Source organism: Carettochelys insculpta, chromosome 2 (assembly GCF_033958435.1).
Source record: "Carettochelys insculpta isolate YL-2023 chromosome 2, ASM3395843v1, whole genome shotgun sequence".
NCBI classification, from domain to species: domain Eukaryota; kingdom Metazoa; phylum Chordata; order Testudines; family Carettochelyidae; genus Carettochelys; species Carettochelys insculpta.
In genome coordinates this window covers 33,032,654-33,051,792 of record NC_134138.1, presented here as the reverse complement: position 1 = coordinate 33,051,792, position 19,139 = coordinate 33,032,654, and the positions used below count along the sequence as shown (strand labels likewise).

At 46.1% G+C, this 19,139-nt stretch overlaps 1 protein-coding gene across 3 annotated transcripts in view; it reads right to left on the bottom strand.

Moving 5' to 3' along the window:
• CSMD3 (CUB and Sushi multiple domains 3) overlaps positions 1 to 19,139 on the bottom strand; it is a 1,166,921-nt gene that overhangs the window by 969,082 nt on the left and 178,700 nt on the right. The gene's annotated exons all lie outside the window — the stretch shown is intronic.

Below are 19,139 nucleotides of genomic sequence, written 5' to 3'. Positions count from 1 at the left end.
AAGGTATCATAATTCAAGGAAACATGGTTACACACAGTTTTGAAAATTACCAGAGGGGTAGCCGAGTTAGTCTGCATCTTCAGAAACAACAAGGATGTTAGGATAATTTAAACTATGTATCTTAACCTCACAAAAGTTCTTTTCCTTACAGGTACTGTTGAGCCTAACAATCATGGGAAGAATTACTCAGATGGTTTTGTTTTTAACTCACAGGCCGTGTCTACACTAGCCCCAAACTTCAAAATTGCCTCGCAAATGGCCATGAGGCTGCACAATTCCCATGAGCTGATGGGAATAAGGGGACTTCGAAGTAGGCAGGGTCCTTTTGAAAAGAAGCCCCGTCGTGACAATGCACGTGGTGGCGAGGCGCGTCAATTTTGAAGTGCCGCGCCCGCCCGCATGCTAATGAGGCACTGAATATGCATTTCAGCGTTTCATTAGTAAACTTCGAAATGGCCATATGCGTGGCCATTTCGAAGTTTGAGGCTCGTGTAGACATAGCCGATGGGAAAAAGGGGACTTTGAAGTAGGCGGGGTCCTTTCGAAAAGGAGCCCCGTCGGGACAAGATGTGCGGCAGCGAGCCGCGTCAATTTCGAAGTGCCGTGGCTGCCCGCATGCTAATGAGGCACTGAATATGCATTTCAGCACTTCATTAGTAAACTTCGAAATGGCCATTTGCGTGGCCATTTCTAAGTTTGGGGCTAGTGTAGACGTAACCACAGAGAGATCCCAGAGGGCAGTGTTGAGTAATTACTCATCCACTCAGAACGCTCTTTTGAAAGGTTTTCCAGCGGTCCTGCTTTTGGATTTCTTTGGGGATCCCACTCCGCCTTTTATTTTATTTATTTTGGTAAGATTTATATATCCAACACAGGCAGCTATGGAAGACAGTTTGACATTCAGCCCAGCGTCTCCATTTCAGCTGACCCAGGTGTTGCAGCCTATTTGCTTTCTGAGCACTTGTTGAGACTGCGATTTGTAGTAGATTAAATTCACCAGTGTTCGTATTACACAAGACAAGAGTGATCCTAACTGGCTGATAGAATAAGCAAAGGAATTTGATGGGCATGGTCATAGATGCATGCTCAGTATTCACCTTTGAAGTCTCCAAGCCTAAGCTTGCAGTTGGATCCCTAGTTTTTCCAGCTAGAGATTGTTTCCTGGTCTAAAAAAATCTGTTTTCATCTGTGCTTGATGTGACAGATGTTGAATTTCTCTCTGGCATCGGCTTTGCCTATAAATCAATGTACTTTGCATACACAGAACTATAATATTCCATATATGGGATTGCTCTTGGAACAAAACATTCAGCTTCTTCCCCCAGTGCAGCATTTGCAGCCTAAGCACTTACAGAATGGAACAGAAGGAACAATTTACATAAATACTTCACTGATTGCACTAGCTACCTATTTCTTACAGGTGCAGGTACAATCTGAATATGGAAATTGATCTCTTTTAAATTATGTTATTTGTTTTACTGGAGACAATTCCTTTACCTGAAATCACTTCCACAACAGATAAGGTCAGCTAGAATGCTCTCACAAGAATCCCACAGGAGCTGTCTGGCAGCTGCCAGCAGGGCATTTCATAAGGGAGAGGGAAGAGGCTCAATTCTAGAATGTACCGGCCTAACAAAGACTGACATTAGTGATCTCAGTTACAGTGTATACATTTTTCTGTCATCTCAGACTATCTGAAAATCATGATAATTTAAAAGTTTATTTTAAGCCTCTGCTTAGAATTTTATTATTTTTCTAGTTTTATGGATGACTTTTTGTTGTTGTTGTTTAATCTAGCAATGGGAGTATATTCCAATAGTTTATGCAATTTCACAGTCTGCCCTCCACTTTTATGCCAAAGAGGCAGAAGATATGTAAACAGGGAATACTTAAAATATCAGGGAATTATTTAGAAAAGCAACTTCCAGGGCTTGTCTACACTTGCCCTCAACTTCGAAAGGGACATGTTAATCAGGGCCTAGCTGCACCCCACAACCCCAGGACTTACCTTTCCAAAGGAGCTCTAGGTGCTCCTGCTGCTTCCCTGGCTGCAGAACATGAACCAGGGAGGAAACCCTCACCCAAGTTACACGAGATTCCAGTTACATGAGTGTGTGTGGGAAGGTTGCCCACACGTAGACTGAGGCACAATTGTACATTGCCATGCACTGCCCATACTCATATGGGCTACGTCTACACGTGCCCCAAACTTCGAAATGGCCATGGAAATGGCCATTTCGAAGTTTACTAATGAAGCGCTGAAATGCATATTCAGCGCTTCATTAGCATACGGGCGGCAGCCGCACTTCGAAATTGACGTGCCTCGCCGCCGCACGTCTCGTCCCGACGGGGCTCCTTTTTGAAAGGACCCCACCTACTTCGAAGTCCCCTTATTGGCCATTTCGAAGTTTGGGGCTCATGTAGACAAGGCCATGTTGTGTCATAAAATAATCTACACTAAAGAAAATGAAGTGCTTTAAGAAACCAACCGCACTGCAGTGAAGGTCTGCTGCTGAATTTCTGATTTCCTATATGCTGTTTTATACTTTATTCATTTTATTGTATGCTAATTCTTTGAATGCTGATATTCCATCGGTAAATGTTACTCTCAGTTAATTGCAATATTTGATTAACCAAAACCCTCCATTTCTCCAGCAAACCTGATAACAAAGCTTTCTACAGTATTATAAGGGGGTGAGCAGAAGGCCTGACAAATGAAAGGGCTAAACAGAGCCTGCTGGCCCAATCAGTCTCATCCCAATTCACCTGCAGCCAGGATAAAGGGAAGGAAGCTAGCCCAGTTCAGGGCTGACCTCCAAGGAGACAGGAGCTGGCTTGGACACTTACAGGGCCTGATCTGGAGCTGCACCTGTCTCAGCTGCAGGAGGACACAGCCTCCAAACCCTCCCCCAGGCTTGCAGGGGGAGAACCTCTGCAAACCACCCACCTAAAGAGGAGGAAATCAAACTCCCGGGGCCACACCCCAAACTAAAGTGACAGACTCTAGTAAGTGGGCTGGAGCCTACACCATGGGCCCCTTGATGCCACCCAGCCAACAGTGGTACCTGCCTACACGCATTCTGATATTTTAAAGGAAAGTATGTGTTTAATAATAAATGATAGTGTAGATTGTGTTTCCTGGAAGAAAAAGAAATAGGAAAACCACAGATCAGAGCATATTTCAATTCAGTTTGAGCTGAAGCAGTAGAAATACAATGGGCTGATTCTACATTCATTCCCTCCTTTTGGAGGTGGCATGGTAATGAGGCAATTCAAAGCAGGTTAATGAGGTGCTAATGTGCATATTCAGCACCTCATTAGCATAATGGCAGCCATAGGAATTTCAAAGTTCAAACTTCAAATTGCAAATTGACAGTGTAGATGGGGGCAGCTTCTAAATAAACGTCCCACTTCGACATTTCCTTACTTCCACAGAACTAGGTTGGCATACGGGAATGCTGAAGTGGGGTGCTTATTTCGAAGCTGCCTCCATCTACACTGTCAATCTGCAATTCAAAGTCTGTGTGGCCGCAATTACGCTAATGAGGCACTGAATATGTGTGCCAGCACCTCATTAGCCTAACTCTACCATGAAGCCTCTATGAGTTCCATGCTATTCCCAAGCCTGGAGGAAGGAGGAGGGTTGGTCAGATGTGTGTTGATGTGCTGACCGTCAAACAACAATACGAATGAAATCTGATGCCACTACAACTAAATGATAAAAGATGCTGGCTCAGATGTCGCCTAGATAAACAAGGTCCGCAATACCAATCGAGCGATCAGGGTTAGGTCGAGAACTTGGATACCGAAAGAAAATTACAAATAACACATATGCTATCCATTGGAACATGGAACATCTGAACACTGTGGGCAACCGGAAGATTAGAGCTGCTTCGGAAGGAGATGGAGAGATAGAGATGTGATGTAGTTGGACTGGCAGAGATGTGTTGGATGGGATCAGGGGAGCTATGCGGTTGCGAAGTCATTTGGTCAGGAAAAAAAAAAACAAAGCATGAAGCAGGAGTTGGATTCCTTCTTAGCAAAACAGCTAGAAGAGCATTATAAGGATACAAACCGGTGAGTGCAAGAATGATGGTAGCGAGATTTGAAGCAAAAGCATTCAAATCTCAGTCATTCAGGTGTATCCACCCACGTCGGACAGCACAGTGGAAGAGATTGGGCTATTCTATAAAGACCTGACAAAGACGGTGGAGGGGATGCTGAAGAAAGATGTATTGATCATTGGAGGAGATTGGAATGCGAAGGTTGGAACAGATAATGAAGGTTGGGAGAGAGTCATGGGAAGGTTTGGATATGGAGAAAGAAATGAACAAGGTGAGAAACTACTAGAGTTTACTACAGAGCATGAGACTGTGATCTGCAACACGAGATTCCAGCAAAAGGACTGTAGGAAGTGGAAATGGTGATTGAATGATGGGAAGTCCAAGAACATGATAGATGCAATTTTGTTAAGAAGAATATGGATAACAGCAGTACAGCAGTGCTGAACTTTCCAAGGAGTGGATATAGACTCAGACCACAGTCTAGTGATTGCAAAGATCAAGATAATACTCAAAATAAAATGTAAGACACAGTTTAAGAAAAAGCAGAGACGTGACGAGGCTATGTGAGGAAGAAACAGGGAATGCATACAGAGCAGTGCTCAAAGAGAAGGTTAAGAATATTGCCATAGAGAAAAATCTAGATAAGAGAGTTGCAGGGATAGCCATTGCTACAGAAGAGGAAATTGAGCAGACTGTTCCAGAAGAAGAAAAGATCAATAAGAAGTGGAGTAGCCAGGAGACACTGAAGTTGGTTCAAGAGAAGAGAGCATTGAAGATCAGAAGAGATGTCTCTGAGATGACAGAACAGCAATATAGGGTGAAATGCGATGAGGTAAGGAAAGCAGCCAGAAAGGATAAGGAGAAATGGTTAGAGGAACAACGTGAAGATATAGAGAGGCATTACGGTGAATGTAAGACCAGGGAGGTCTATAAAACAGTTAGGAATATAAATAGGAAATGGCAACCGAAGCAGATGGCGATCAAAGATGAGAACGAAGAAGTGCTCGTGAACAGGGAGAAGATTGTGCAGCGATGGACGAGATATTGCACCAACCTATACAAAGCACAGGTGGACACAAGTGTCACAGAGAGACTCATTGGCGATCTGAAAGTGATATCTCCACCGAGCATTGAGAGCGAGACCAATATTTCAAAGGAGGACAGAGAAAAAGCAGTGAAACGACTAAAGAACAGCAAAAGATGTGGAAATGATAAGATCATGGGAAAGATGATCAAATATGGCGGAGAAAGCATGATTCAGGAAATACACCGACTATGTAACATAGCATGGAAAGAAGGGAAGGAGCCTAAGGAATGGACAAGATCTGTGCTAGTGACAATACCCAAGGAAGGAAGTACATTGGAGTGCAAGAACTACAGAATGATTGCCTTAATGAGTCATCTGGGCAAGGTGCTGATGATGATACTGACGGAGAGATTAAGATCACAGATAGAAGAACATATATCAGATGAGCAAGCGGGGTTCAGAAAAGATAGAAGTACCATACATCAGATATTGGCACTAAGAATGATAGAGGAAAAGGCTCGATGAAAGAAGAATGTATACACTTTCTTTGTCGATTTTCAAAAGACATTCAACAGTATAGATCAGAAGGTGACTTGTGCGGTGTTGGAGTCATATGGAGTGGATAGCAAACTGATACGGTTGTTGAAGGATATCAATGACCATGTGGAGCCAGTGGTGAGAACATGCAGGGAATTAGGAAGCTGGCTTAAAACAAGTAGAGGTACGAGACAAGGAGATTCAATACTGCCAAGTATCTTCATCACACATCTGGAGACAGTGATGGACAAGATCAAGAAAGAGGTAGAAGGCATATCTGTGCATGGGGAAAGAATTAACAATGTAAGGTTCATGGATGATATGGTTATCAGTGAGGAAGATGAGGAGAAGCTAGCAAAAATGGTGCTGTTGTTAAATGAAGAAGGGAAGTGGTATGGACTGATTATGAACATCGATAAAACAAAAACAATGGTATTTGGAGATAAGGAATAGAAGGAAGATCAGTGTCAATTGTATTGATCTAGAAAATGAAGAGAAGTTCACATATCTGGGGAGCTACATAACGTATGATCTACACTGTAAGAAGGAAATAGCGACTAGAATAGCAAAAGCATGCGCGAGTTTGAAGGTGATGGATAAGATCTCGAAAAGCAAAGCAATTAGCTTAAGAATGAAGCTGAGTGTCTTGAAAACGTGTATTCAGCAGGATGTTGTATGGATGTGAGCCATGGGTGATAATGAAAGATTCTAAAAGAAGAATATTGGTATTTGAAAGGAGTTGTTATAGAAAGATTCTGAGAATAGAATGGATGCAGAAGGTCACCAATGAGGTATTATATAGAAAGATACAGCCGAAAGCGAACCTGCTGCAGAAGGTTATACAACGGAAGCTACAACTGTTTGGGCATATTTGCAGAATGAACGATGAACGAAAAATCAAGACTCTGGTATCTGGCATAATCGACGGTTCGAATAGGAGAGGCAGACCCCACAGAGAATGGATAGATGATATAGTAGATTGGTGCAGAGCTAGTCTACAGAAACTAAACCACTCCACACTGGACAGGAAAAGATGGAAGGAAATAGCGAGAGACGCATCAGACACCAACGGGAGCTGAGCCCAGGGTTGTTGATGTTGATGTTGATGATGATGATGATGATGATGATGATGATGACGACCTCATTAGCCTGCTTTCAATTGCCTCATTACTATGGCACCTCCTACAGGAAGGGGTGAATGTAGAAGCTGCCATAGTGCCTCAAAAACTAGTGTATTTTCTGCTGCTCATATAGAAATTTTGTCCCATTCTTGCTCAGAAAATGCCTTGTATGTAGAGTATAACCATTATCAGTAATTCCAGTTTTATAAGCCATATTTTGAAACTGATGGAAAGTCTAGAAAGCTGAAAGTTAAGGTTTGAAGTTACTGAACATTTTCTATTTTTCACAAGTTGTACTATGCAATAAGAAAGGGTGGGATATCAGTAGCATGTTTTTTTTTTGTTTAACCTTAAAGGCATTACTGTATGAGTTCTGCAAAGTGTACCAATTATACTCACGTTGAGAGCTATCTACTCTAGATACTATAGTTAATTTTGAATGTTCTCTGGTGACTAGCTACTTTGTATTCTGAAGGGCATTTAATTAGAGATGTCTTGATTGCTACTTCATCTGTGACTGTAATTTGGTAAAGAATCAATTCAATTTTCTCCCAAGAGACACTTTCCCTTTAATCCGCTTCTGACTGGGCTGGATCCATGCTTAAAACAGATGAAACATAGGAGAAGAGCACTCACTATTTTTGGTCATGAGAGAATTGTTACGTGATCAGGGAGTGTTGCCTATGATTTGGCTTTGACCATTCCAGAAATAATTGGTCAGTTATTGTCATAGGTGAAAAATGGTTAGACTGCACTAATTTATTAGAACCATAACAACTTTAACAAAAACAGTAAGATTACATGGAAAGGCTTTGCCTTAGATATTTATGCCTAGTTACAAAATACATATTACTTTACTGAGTTATTTTAATTTAGAAAAAAGCAAAATTAATTAGATAAAGTCCAAAATAATGAACAATTAGTATATTTTTAGCAAAGTTAGATTTTTATTTTAATGGGAATGTTATTCAGGACTGACAATTTATGCAAGCTAAGATATTAAACAGGAATAAAGGAAACATAAATTGAAAATGCAATTATAAGTACACATGCTAAGTAGGCAGCAGACCTACTCTACAAGAGTCTTGCCTTACACTATCTTTCTGAAGATACCTTTTGAATAGGTATATATATTGGGCATGTATAGAAGCGATATTCTGTTGGGAGGAAAGGACTGGGGGCATTATTTCCATGGTTATTTAGGTTTAGGTCCCTTGTGGTGATGATGATGATGATGTGGGGTACATAATGGTTTTGTCCTTTAAGAGAGAGGCAAAATGGCAGTGCATCTTTTCTGTTGTGATGAGAGAGTTTTAGTGACTGAATTTTCTTTTCCCACCCCACATTGCCTTGTAAATTAATGTCTGGGCTTTGGGGGCAAGAGTCTAGTAAGTTTAGATTGGAAACAACTCTCTGGTGCAGGGGTCCTGTATTTTACTCCTGAGGGAATTTTGTGCCACTGGGTATGAGGAGTTCCTATTTCCCACAGATTTATTTGCTTCCCTGCAGGGAAAAAAAAAGATTTTCAGGCAGGAAAGCAAAGGGAATCTGCAGAAGCAGCCATGCTGCACTCCCCCAGCAGTGCAGACCCCTTGTTTCAGGCACCCACAGCAGCCAGAGACTCCTATCCTGATATGGGATCAGCAGCTCGTCCCAGCTGGGCTGGAGGTAGGGAAGAACAGGCTTTCCTCTTCCCCTGCAATGAATGGCTATGTCAGACCCTCTCTTAAAAACCACCCCCAGCTTCATGAAGCTCAGAATCCTCCCACTTCCTTCCCCTATCACTTCTGAGTAGTTGTGGGGGAAGGGTCACTCTATGCAGAGCTCCTCCTTCATCCACCCAATTCCCATGCATCCAGACCTTCCACATCCAAACATCCCTGCCAAGACTCACACAGCACATCCAGAATCCCCCTAGCCTTCCATAGATGAACTCCAACCCACTGATCAACCCCTTTATATGGAGCCCCCCTGTACCTAGAGCCCCCACCTCTGCAGCCAAACCACCCCCACTGAATTCGCTGCACTCAACTCCCCATCCTGATGAGAAGCACCTGCTACACCACTCTGAGCCCCCACATCCAGATCTCCACACTGCTGATCCTGAACTAGCTGCACCCAGCCTCTGATTCCCCAAGCTCCACTTCCCTTGCACCCAGACCCCCTGCTGAGATCCACTTATGGAGCAGTCTGGGTGCAGGCGGAGTAAGCGATGATGTGGGTTTTTACCCATGAACATTTATGCCAAACAAATCTATTAGCCTTTAAGGTGCCTCAGAACTCCTCACTGTTCTTCCAGAGAAAATAATTTCCTAAAGATACACCAGCACGCCAAACTTGTACCTGAGGGAATTATGAGGCCTCACACAACACAATTTCAGCAGAAGCTGGAGCTTGTGTTTTTATGATGCCACATTTTCATTTACCTGAACCAGAATGTTGGCGGGGGGGTGTGGAGAATACATCTAGTCATTTTCATTATAAATGCCTCTTTGTAGTTCTTCTCCCATACTTCCCCAGATAGCTACAGGTGGGTAACACTGCTCTGCAATAAGCATACCACTTTAAAAATGTATTTAACCCCAGATTTTATATGGCTACTGAGAAAAACAGGTGGATTTACCATGACAACAAAAAGCACCTTGTGTGTCCGACAGTACGCTCTGGGAAAATTTCCTTCCATAATGACCAGCAGATGCTTTGGTAGCCTGCCATATACCGGGAGTCTACTGTTCTTCTGCTATTAAAAATAGGTAGGCAAACAAGTTTTTCTACAGTAGTAATTTCCTGTACCACAGTGTGTAATCATAAATAAAACCATAAAAACAGCAGGGTGACCTAATGATCTCTTTTCTGAAGCTCTGACAAGTCTATTTTTCACCCCACTTATTAACCTGCCTTCCTTATTATGATGAGAAACTTTAGAAAGCAAAGCTGCATTTAAGTTTAGTTATGTGAAAAAAAAAAAGCACTTTTGTTTCCTGCTAAACTCAGGATATTAGATAGCATAAATGTTTTTGCTGTGCTTGAGATATCACTAGTTAATCCATCAGGAAGAAGAGAAGTGGAAGGGGAAAATTTTTGGTCTTCATTTATTGTAAGTATCAGCTGGACACGGGTCCTTTACAGGGGAGACAAGGGAAAGAAGAGGAGAGCCTGAAAGAATCTTCTCATCAGTGATAAAAAGGAAAGCAGACTCTGGACCGCAAGGTGCTTCCAAGAGGATATGTTACTCCTAGGCTATGCCTACACTTGCTCCCTTCTTCGAAGGGGCCATGGTGTTAGCCGGTGGCCGGGTAATGTGCGGTGAGGTACCAACTATGCCCTTGTTATCATCCAAGTTTAAAAATACAAGAGCAGAGAGCTCATCACTGCAAGCAGCCAAGACAGGCAGACGGATTCCCCTGGGTCCTAAGCAACCCAGTTTTTTACTGTTAGAGCAGGGACCTACTAGTTCTCTGACCCACGGCCAGGCTTTTGTAACCAAACTGTTACAGTTCTTTTGTTGTGCCGGCTGTGTTGCAGTAACAAAAGGGTTAACAAAATAGTTAGGCTTGGATCTTAACTAGTTACAAGTTTATTAAGCTACAGTTATAAGCGTAAGGTTAAAAAAGGCTATTGTTTACTTCTTATATGCTAGCAAAGTACAGGTGTTAACAAGTTACGTTACAATCCAGTACAAAGATATCTGTTACCATCTAACACAATGATATCTTGACACTAGTTACAGAGCTCTAATTCTTTAGCTGTGCACAAAAAAAAGTCGGAGACCTAGCATGGGTGTATCTTACCCTCTCTGCGTCTCTCGATACCAGCGTAGCCAAGCTGGATCGGTCACTCAATTCCGCGGAAAGACGAATATGAGGTTGGGCGTCCCCAGCTGTGGACCTCGGAAGGCAATCACCTGACCCGACCAGCAGGTAGTTGGTGGAATGCACTCAAAGTTAGAGTTCTGCTGGACCCACCTTTTATACCCCTTTTGGGTTACGTATTCTCTTTCTTATCTATGGTGCCAGATCATACTGGTCTGTCTTTGTGACGCCAGTTTGTTACAAGGGCATTTCTTACTTAGTTTGCACTTGTAAGACAAGAGATAAGCAATTTAGGAGTACAGGACATTCTTTTGTGTGGGCGGGGCACTTCCCCTTCTGGGGTGATTGTGTGGTCATCATATCCATCAATGCCAGCTGGGGTGATTTCTGAGGGTCCCACCCCCTACCCTTGTTGACAGTTTCTCCTTCTCAGGGTCACGATAAGCTAGCATATCTGGGCCTCAATGAGGGCATCAAAGACTGTGCTGTCAGCAGCCATTTCCGTGCCCTGTGTGCTCCTACGTGGGGGGGGGGGCAGCGAGCAAGCTGGCTTGTAAGGGGGAGACTCTGTCTGGCTACACATGGTAATCAGGGTGATGGGAGATTACTAATGAAGTGCTGCTATGTATATGCAGCACGTCATTAGGCAAATTCTCCCCTGCAGCAACTTCCAAGTGCCCATGGTTTTATGGCATGCCAGCACTTCATAGTTTGACATTTTGAAGTTGCCACAAAGGAGAATTTACCTAATGAAGTGCCGCAAATGCATCACAGCACTTCATTAGTAATCTTCCATCACCCTGATTACCATGCCCTCTTCGAAGAAGGGGGCAAGTGTAGTAGACATAGCCCTAGTGGGCCTGATGTTGCCTGGTATTTCTCTCTCCCATTGGAGCTTTTGGAATTGAGAGCACCATGAATTAGATATGTGCAATTATCTAATTTTTCAGTTTCCTGACAAATATGAAAAAAAACCAAGCAAAAATAAATTGTTTTTTCAAACAAAATGCTTAATTTGACCCAGCACAAGCTATTTTACTTTTGAGATTTAAAGCATAAAATTGAAGTTAATTTCTTAAAAAAAAGATTTGAGTAAAAAGAACAAAACTCAAAGCGTCATTTAAAAATGTTGAAATGAAATGTTTCCATTAAACTATTCATTATTTTGTTTAACTGAAACAAATTAATATTGACATACAATCTCTCAATATTTTAATTGACATGAACCTACATTTTCAGTGGCAAAGTTTCAGGACAATTTCACCCCTCTTCAGTCAGCACCTTCCAAAAAGTATTTGAGCCTAATCAGAACATTATTATTGCAATTACAGTTCTGACCACATACTCACAGCTCTACAGACCCTTCATGGTCTTTCTCCCACGCACCTACAGTGAACTAGAGCTTTAGGCTAACTGGGTGCTTACTATATAAGGCCCTAATTCCTGCACATACAACCCCATTACAATCAAAGAGGCCTCCCTCAGCTGCAGGTATCTGCCAACCTGGGCCAACTTGCAGTCTTAGGGCCTAAGATAAGATGTAGAATACAGATATTTGATAAATGATAAATTTATTTTATAACCATTAATAAACAAAAACTTTTCATTTGCTTCTCCCTACCCTCCCAAAACTCTGACCAACATGTCATAGAGCCTGAGGGAGAACTGAAACAAAACACTTCTATTGCTGACCTTGGAATTTGCCACTTAATTTGCTAAGTCTATGTCTACACTAGGCAAAGTAAGTTGACCACAGATAGGCAATTCTGGCCATGGAAACTATATAGCTAGAATCGACCTATCTGCAGGCTGCTTACTTTGCTATCTCTGCTTACTCCTCATGTCTTGTAAAGAGTACAGTGGTCAACCTGAGAGGTCAGTTTCACCCATCCCTACGAGATGCATAAAATCAACCCATTGGAAAGTTGATCTTCCAGGCCAATGTAGATGTAGCCTGATGCCAGTTCTACACTAGGGATCAAACTTGATCCTACATATGCAATTCTAGCCACACCATTAGTGGCTAGAAACAATGTATCAGCATTGACTTTGCTCACTGGTGTTGATCAGGGCTTTTCTGGCTCATGACAATGTCCCTTACTCCATGCAGCTGCCTGGAGTACCAGGGTCAATTGCTGAGCCCAGAGAGATCTATTTTGCCATGTTTTCACTGACATGGCAAAATTGCATTCCAGCAGATCAACTGTGGCACTTCAGATCCACAGTAAGTGTAAACACACACTAAGACTGAAACCAGAAAGCAAAAGAGAGGTGAAAGTCAGTTTCTCTTCTCCTGAACACATTGGAGAGCTTGATGCCTCAGTCAGAAGCAACCATCTTCTGATATACCTTTGATGCACATCAAGTGTAAACTGCAGAATGCAGACTCAGTGAAAAACAAAACAGGTGGATAAACTCAGAATAGAAAAACGAAAAAATCCCCAAGTTCCAAAAGGTTTTTTTCGAGCCATAATGCCATGCAGTACATCACATCTGACCTTGTAGTGCATCAACTGTTAGCTATCCTTAGATAACAAGTTTACAAATTCCATGAAACAGTATGCACCAAAAATTAAGAAGGACTGACCCATTCTTCAGAGGCCCCTGCTTATAAATGAAATAATATGATTCTACCACATGGGGATCAGCTGGATTTGAGGATCCAACACAAGGCACCTTTAACACATGGGTACCATAGGATCCAAATTGTTCCAGAGGCCCCATGTGTTTCTGAACAGTGGGTATATAGCTGTATGGCAGTACACTGGTGAAGGACAGAGACATTTTCTGGCTATTTTGGTCTATTGGCATGCAGCTGCTCTGCCAATCCTGATACCAGAGAAGGGTTATGAAGCAGCTACTTGACATGTGGTGGATTTCTTAAACCCATCTCCCTCTGGTTGTTCAGGCTGTGTTCTATGTGAGGCTGCCGCTCTTTCTGTGCACTCCAGATGCTGTTTTTTGGTTTCCTGGGACAATTTCTGCTGGGGCAAAACCAAGGAAGCCCAGGACAGGACAGTCGCAGGCTGCAGCTACACAAAAGTGTAGGCAGTTTTATTACTTCATTACTGGTCCATGTTCATCATTATAGCTGTGACTACATGTGCACAAAACATCGAAATAAGCAGCCATTTTTTGAAGGAGTGGGAGGAGTGTCCACATGTGTAAAACTAGCTTTTGAAAGGAAATCAAAAGAATGGGGTGCAGATGTCAAAATCCAAACCCTGATCCCAGATCAGGAAGATTGGTCCCTTTCGAAATACTAAATTGAAGGAGTACACGTGTAGATGCTACACAGACCACTTTTTTGAAATAGGGGTCCTCCCTGGCACTGGTCAGCTGAAGCATGGAGCCACTCCAGCCAGCAGCAGAGGGGCTTTATGGGCCCTGTGTTCAGCTGCCTTAAAGCTGCACACACCAGGAAACCCATGGCAGGAAACTGAGAGCATGCTAGGAGCAGCCTCTACATGTGCTCCAGCCCCACACTCCAGCGCCACAGCATGGCCAGCAGCCAGGCCCCCCACGAACCCCATGGCCCTTCACCCAGAGCCCCTGCAGGGCTCCTGGGGGAGGAAAAAAAGAGCCCCCTCCTGATGGAGCAGGAGATGTGGGACCTCCTCGGCCTGTGGAAGGAGGAGGTGGTCCTGCATGAGATGAGGGAGAGCCCTGTGCCATCCCTCATCCCCAAGAGCTCCCCTGCAGCCCTCAGAGGTGCCCGGACACCACCCCAAGCAATGTACCGTCGGGGCCGTGGCCAGAGAGCCCTCCATCGGGCCAAGGAGGTCCCAGCCAACCAGCGCCAGGCCAAGGTGGCCGAACAGCACCTGCGGCTCACCCAGGCAGAGATGGAGTGGTGGGGGGTAGACTGGGAGAGGCTGCGGATCACACTGGAGGGCATAGGCCACACCCTCCAGGACCATGAAGACAATGTTGCCCCCTGAGCACCTCCAGGACACACTCCCTGGAGACCCAGGGCTCCCAGCCATCCAACCAAAGGTGCAAGAGGTGGTGGGGCCTCTCCTGGTTGGACATCAAGATCTGGGACCTGCTGGGGCTCTGAGGAGAGGAGGAGGTGCTCCAGGTAATGGGGAGCAAGAAGTAGAAAGCAGATGTGTTTGCTCAGCTAGCTGAGAGCCTGGCTGCCCAGAGTCACCCTGTCCACACTCCTGACCAGGTCAGGAGTAAAGTCAAGGAGCTGTGGCAGGGTTACGCCTGGGCCTGGGCCATAGCGAGCTGGTCTGCGGCCACCCCCACCACTTGCCCCTTTTACAGGGAGTTCAGGAAGATCCTGGGCCCCTGGTACACCTCCTCCCCGCTGGCCACTTTTGAAACCTTGACTGATGAGCCCCAGCAGGTCCTGGAGCCAGAGACCAGCCCGGAGTCCAGCCCTGCACCCCAGGGGCCCCCAGAGGAGCTCACCCCTGGGACAGCAGAGGAGGAGAAGGAGGGCTGCAGCGACAAAGGCTCCTCATCGACCTCCCTTCCTGCAGCTCCAGCAGGGTGTCCACCTGACGGGTGTCCCCCAACGATGGGAGCAGACCATCAAGTATGTACCCCAGGTGCACACCTTCAGGTTAAGAAGTGGGGGTAACAGACAACACCAGTGCCCCCCATATCCCCAACTGACCACAGCCCACCATGGCCCAGACACATCATGGCCCCAGGACAGCAGCGGCATGGCTCCCAGACCCCATCAGCACCTGCCCCCCCAAGACAGCGCCACACCCCACCCCTGGGGGTGGGGGGAGCAGAACCCCTGAAGGTGGTCACCCGTGGGGACACCACACCCATCATCCTGTGGGACAGGGGATGGGGAGCCAGCAGCAGAAGGGTGGGGGGCGTGGGCCATGGGTCAGGGTCCAGACTAATTCTTCACTCTCCCCACTCTTTTCCACAGCCGCACCATCTGAGAGCCACGACAGCATTGGTGTTGCGTCCATCATGCCGGACAGCCCAGCTGGGACATTGCACTGTGGCATACAGGTGACAGAGCAGGGACTGGCCCCGGGACGAGCCTGCCACTGCCGGAGCCAGCCACGGGCAGCCATTGACCTCCAGGTCTTCACCACCCTCTGGCGCCAGGTGGAGGTGTCAGAGCGCCACCTGAAAATGGAGAAGTGTTGGCTCCACTTGCAGGAGCGGGTGTTGGACTGGCACCAGGATGCCTGCGGGTCCTTCATGCGAACCTTCAAGCAGATCGTGGGGACCTTGGATTGGATCACCGAGCAGATGCTGACTGCCACTGCTCTAGCCGCCGTCCCTCCCAGCTGCCCTCCACCTGCCCTGGAGCCCGCCGAGGAGGAGGACCGCAGGGCTCAGGAGCTGGCCCAGCCATACCTGCTGGTCCTCCCGCCCCCACCCGGCCTCGACAGGGCCTCCGGCCCAGGCATGGGTTGCACCCTCCATGCCAGGCCCTGGACAGTAGGGAAGGGGGCCAAGGACTGGGCCACTCAGGCCCTCCTCCTTTGTACGTAGCTTCCCCGTCATTGTACATAGTTGTCATGTTCCACCCCGCCCTTTAGCAGCTGTCCTCGCCCACTGTACATAGTTCCCCCTTCCTGTTCAAAAATATTCATCGTTTTTGTTGGTTTCAATAATGTTCAGGTTTATTCTTAAAACAAAAATGTGTGTCGTGTGCTCTCAGGATGCAGTAGAGTGGGTGCGGGGGCAGTAGCATGTTGTGGGTGGTAAGGGGACAGTGAGTGGCCCACAAGGATGTCCCCGCCAGCACTCACCCCACAGCCTGGTTGAAATGGGCCTGCAGGACCTCCCGGACTCGGATCCCCTCGTGGTCGGCTTGGTGGCTCAGGGCAGCAGCTGGCTGGAGGTAGGCCATGCCAGCCTCCACAGCCCAGCCCTGCATGAACACCTCCCCCTTGCTCTCTACCAGGTTGGGAGTGTGCAGCATGCACCCACAACCTGGGGGGCGTTGGGGAGCCCTGCATCCAGGCAGGTGAAGAGGCACCTCCAGCAGCCTTTGCGGTGGCAGAAAGTCCACTCAACCACAGGGCGCACAAGGTTCAAATGAGTGTTGAACCCCTCCTGGCTGGCACTGAGGTGGCCCATGTAGGAGCGCATAAGCCAGGGCTGGAGAGGGTAGGCCGCACCCACCACGAGGCAGAGGGGCATGGTGGTGTCCCCGAGAGGGAGCTCCCTCTGGGGGATGTGGATCCCCGCCTCCAGCCGGGGGCACAGACCTGAGTTCCTAAAAACCCAGGCATTGTGGCAGGCATTGTGGGTGCTGCCAGGCCAGCCAAAATATATATGTCCTGGAAGCAGCCCCGACTGTCCATCATGGCCTGGAGGACCACCGAGTGATAGCTCTTCCTGTTCAGAAAGTGTCATCCACTGTGCTCCAGGGTGCTAATGGGGATGTGGGTCTCATCCAGTGCCCCAAAGCAGTTGGGGGACCCCATGCTGGCAAACCCTGCCCCCTGGGCTCCCCCCTGCCTCCTGGGCTTGCCCCTCCTGCCCTCGGGCTGCCCCTTCTGGGGTCCCCCAACCCCCCACAGTCCCCTCCCAGCCCTCCTTACCTCCATGATGACAGCCCCAATGGTGGCCTTGCCCACAACAAACTGCTGTCCTACATATTGGTAGCTGTCTGGAGTGGTTAGCTTCCAGACAGCGATACTGACCCATTTCTTGACGGTGAGGGCATACCGCATAGGGGTGTCCTGATGCCACAGGGCAGGGGTGAGTCACTGGCAAAGCTTGAGGAATGTCTGCTGGCTCATCTGGAAATTCCAGAGCCAGTGGTTGTCATCCCACTCCTCGAGGACCAGGCACTCCCACCACCCCATGCTGGCGCCGTACCTCTATAGCTGGCGCCGCACCCAGCGGCGGGGAGCCAGTAGGGCCCCATGATGGTGTGGGGTGGATCCTTCATCCCCCAAGGAGGAGAGCTCATCTTCCAGGAGGTGCTGGGCGGCCTCCTCAGCGGAGCTGAGCAGGGCGGCCCCTGCCTTGGATATGGCCCTCAGGGCTTCTGGCTGCTGCTGCAGCTGGGAGTCCATGCTGCATGCACGGGGTCTGTAACCTGTTGTCAGCTCTGTGGACCTCGTGCTGTGCAGGCCGAGTGTGTCTGGGAGGGGCCCTTTAAGGGAGCGGCTTGCTGTTGCCCCAGAAGGGCTAGTCCACCTTGTGTCCTCGTCCACAGGCTTCCTAGGCCCCTTATTCTGATCGGGGCTGCTTTTGTGCATAGACACTCCCCTGCGGTGCCCATTTCTATGTAGCGCTTTCCTCCATCGATGTTGAACGTCGATGGCACCAGCCCTGGAGGATGTGTGGGCGCTACATGTCAAAATAGTTTATTTCGATTTCACTATGTCGAAATAACCTATTTTGACATAGCATCCCAGTGTAGATGTAGCTTCTAATTTTTTTATTATGTGCTCTCTGGTTGAAATGACAGCTGATTTCATCATATGAGACAAAAAGCTACTATACATATGAGAATAAACATTTAATTGCATGTCAAGTAAAGACATAGCTACAAAACTGGACTCTAAACTCATTAGCCCTTAAGGAAAGATGCACTTCCAACTGCAGGATCAAATTAGAGCAGTCTTTTCTAAAGCTCAAAATGAAAATGATGGGAAACAGTCTGATTTGTCATAGCAAAATGCTGCTAGATAAATTCTAGACATTAGATTATAAAGCTGAAAATAAGATGACAGCATTATCTTGCTGCCCTCAGGCCAGTGGTAATTGTTCACTCAGAAAGGAGTACGAAAGTGTTCAGTATTTTTCATTAAATGTGTGCTCCATTTAAAACTTACTTTGATATTAATACAGAGCTCTCATCCAGCCCTATATTTTCTTATAAGAAAGCAAACTTCCCTTGGGACATTTTTACTCAAGGACTCGACAGTGCACTAAGGAACTGACCCAAAGATAAATTAAAGTTGGTGGGAATCCTTCCATTGACCTCAATGAGGGATAGACCAGGTCGTAGAAAACGTACTGGGAAAAATTCTATGCTATAAAGAAAAATTCTGCAGTAGTCTGGAAGGGTGATTGAGTAAAGAACTCACTAAATATTTTCTGACTTTTATATTTATAACTGAACGCAGGATACAGAAAATAACAGGGTCTCTGCCTGTTGGTTTTGTTGTACTTTGTACCTTAAAGAAACCTGAAAGATAAAACTATGTTAAAACTCAATCAAGTTAAATTTTAACTTGATTTCAAAATAGTGGTTATTCAGCACTGAACAGAGAAAAGTAAAGAGCCTTGAAAAGGGTAAGCATAATAAATAAAATACTATGATCCAAATGAAGGACTCTGAAATTACTGCAGTTCTAGTTATCAACAAAAGGGATACAAGAAACCCCATATGTGCCATCAACTGTGGTTACGCTCCAGAAAAGGCAAAGGTATGGCATTCCACATGTATTATCTTTCCCTGGATTTATGCAGCACATGTGCTCAATGCGCAAACAAACTGTTTTATCTGTAACTACAAGCCCTGGAAGGTCATAAGAATAACCATATTGTGTCAGACCAAAACTCTGTCTAGTCCAGTATCCTGTCTTCCAACAGTGGCCAATGGCAAGTGGGAAATCCCAGAGAGAATGAA